The sequence below is a fragment of the Protomyctophum parallelum genome (genome assembly GCF_964188405.1).
Source record: "Protomyctophum parallelum genome assembly, chromosome: 6".
Classification (NCBI taxonomy): Eukaryota; Metazoa; Chordata; class Actinopteri; order Myctophiformes; family Myctophidae; genus Protomyctophum; species Protomyctophum parallelum.
In genome coordinates this window covers 52,771,868-52,774,730 of record NC_139701.1, presented here as the reverse complement: position 1 = coordinate 52,774,730, position 2,863 = coordinate 52,771,868, and positions in this window count along the sequence as shown.

The following is a 2,863-nucleotide window of genomic DNA, read 5'->3' as shown; positions in this document are numbered from 1 at the left end:
ACCCTAAGCCATCCCAGCCTGTCAAAGTGGGCAGGGGTGAGGTGGGTTTGGGGGGTGAGGCCAAGTAGGAGCCTGACCAGTTTGTTTTGGGAGGTCTGGAGCCTTGTTTTAAGGGCCTTTGAGGTGCTGTGGTACCAAGAGGTGGATGCATAGTCAAAGAAACCTTGTACGAGGGCTCCTGTTAAGGTCTTCAAGGTGTTTTTGCTGACCAGTGAGGAGATCCTGTAAAGGAATCTTGTTCTTTGATTGACTTTTTTGATTACGTTGGTGGCCATCTTATCACCGGAAAGATTGGCCTCCAGGATGGAACCTAGGTAGGTAATTTGATCTTTTCGTGTGATAATATTGTCACCCACTCTAACCAAGAAGCCATCTGCCTTGCTGAGATTACTATTTGATCCGAAGAGGATGGATTCAGTTTTTCCCAGGTGTAAGGATAGTTTGTTATCAGCGAGCCAGGTGCAGATTCTACCGAGTTCAGAGCTGAGGGTCTTTTCAACCTGCAGTTTGTTCCTGTCCGAGACCAGCAGTGCTGAGTCATCTGCGAACAGGAACAAGTTGCAGTCACAAGCTGAAGTCATGTCATTAACATATATTAGGAACAGTAAAGGCCCTAGTATGCTTCCTTGTGGGACGCCACAGCTCACTGGGAGGGGAGGGGACAGTGTTCCGTTCACCTCCACCATCTGTTCTCTCCCCTCCAGGTAGGATTGCATCCAGCTCACTGATGTGCTATCAAAACCAATAGCTTTAAGCTTGTTAACCAGTATGGAGTGGTTCACGGTGTCAAAAGCCTTTTGGAGGTCCAGCATGACCATGCCGCAGTATTTTCCAGCGTCCACCTCGTGTTTGATGTGGTCGCTCAAATAGAGGAGGCATGTGTCAGTGGAGTGGGATGTTCTGAAACCAGATTGGAACTCGTACAGCAATTTATTAGTGGCAAGATACTTTTCAACCTGTTCATAGACTATTTTTTCCATCACTTTCGAGATGGAGCTTAGAATAGAAATAGGGCGGTAGTTGCCGGGTTCTAATTTACTCCCTTTTTTGTACAAGGGGGTTACTTTGGCCATTTTAAAATCTTGGGGGACCTGTCCCTGTTTGATGGAGAGGTTAACTATGTGGGTGATGACTGGAGCTATGGAAAAGGCTGAGTCTCTGAGAAATTTGGAGGGGATATTGTCATGGCCAGTGGCCTTGTGGGGTTGGAGGGCACTCAGTTTTTTAAGTACCTCCTCGGTTGTTACCATTGCCATTTTGAAATCATCTTTACAAACACCAAGGTTTTTGTAGAAGGCTTTGATGTGCTCTACACCAAAACGCCCAGAGTGGGAGGGCAGTTTGCTAACCAGCTTTGTTGCAATGTTTGTAAAGAAGATGTTCAGGTGGTTGGCTACATCAAGCTTGTCAGTGATGAGGGTGTTATTCGATTTGATGTTTATGTTAGTAAACCTGGTTTTTAGTTTCTGACCACAGCCTAGTTGGTTGTTTAGTAACTTCCAGAGTTCCCGAGGATTGTTTTTGATTTCCTCGGCTTTATCATTGATAAAGTTACATTTGGCAGATTTGGTCATGGCAATTACACCGTTTCTTAGCTTGTTACACTGGGTTTTTAGGTTGCACAGTTTGGTTTGGAGATTACTGTCGAAGCGCTTGGCTAGCATGGACTTGCATTTAAGAAGTTCAGAGCATTTGTTGTCTCTGGCTTTCATTGCAGTCAGTATGTCCGAATTCATCCATGGCTCCGAGCGGGTTTTGACCCTGATGGTTCTCAAAGGAGCCATGATGTTTAGTACTGATGTAAATTTGGTTTTAAAGCCAAGCCATGCTTCTTCGACTAGTGAGCTCCTGAGCACATCGGACCAATCCAGACTCTCCAGTTCAAGGTTAAAGGCCTCACTAGAGTAGGTTTTGAGGTCCCTAGATATGACTGTTTTGTGACAGTCAAACTTTAGTTTTTGTATTTTGCGGGTACAGAAAATCATAAAATGATCACTGAGCCCACATACAATAACCCCTTTCTTGGAGATTCTGGATTTGTCCGAGGTCAGAATGAGATCAATGACAGTTTGAGTAGAATCACACACTCTTGTGGGTTGGGTAATTAGCTGACTGACACCGTGCAGATCACAAAAACGACTAAATGACTTAAACACAGGTGCTTCCTTACGAAGCATATCCGTATTGTAGTCGCCAATCAGGATTTTCTCTACACAATCCTCCCCAGCCAAGCACCCCTCAAGTATATCATAGAAACCATTCTGATCGGGCGGTCTATAGACGGTGCCAACTAATACTGATTTAGCATTTTTGAAAATTAATTCAACCCACACAGTTTCAATTTCATCATGCTGTAAGTCAGTACGAGTAACATATTCAGTGTCTTTGTGAATATACATGCACACGCCACCACCATGCCTGTTTCTGTCGTTCCTAATGATAGTATAGTTTTCTATTTCTATCTCTGGATCCTTGGTGGATTGGTCCAGCTTTGTCTCAGAGAAACACAGGATATTTGCCTTACCGTTTTGAAAGAGATGCCTGATTTCAGCCAGTTTAGGGCTGAGGCTATTTACATTCAAATGGAACAGGTGAAGGCCGTTGGTTGCGACGATTGTGTTAATTTCGTCAGTGATGAAGTAGTCTGAGGTGTGACTGGGGATGGGCGGTGGAATGTCCGTGGCTGAGGTGTGAGTGGGGAGGGGCGGTGGAATGTGGGGGGGGGGGGGGGGGGGGGGGGGCGCCGTTGAACCTGGTAATGCCTGTAGTCAGATCCATCCTTATGGTGGCCGTGTTGACTGTAGACAGTGATACTGGGTCCGCGGCTGGGGTGGGGATGGGGGAGGGTGGTGGTCCATTGTCC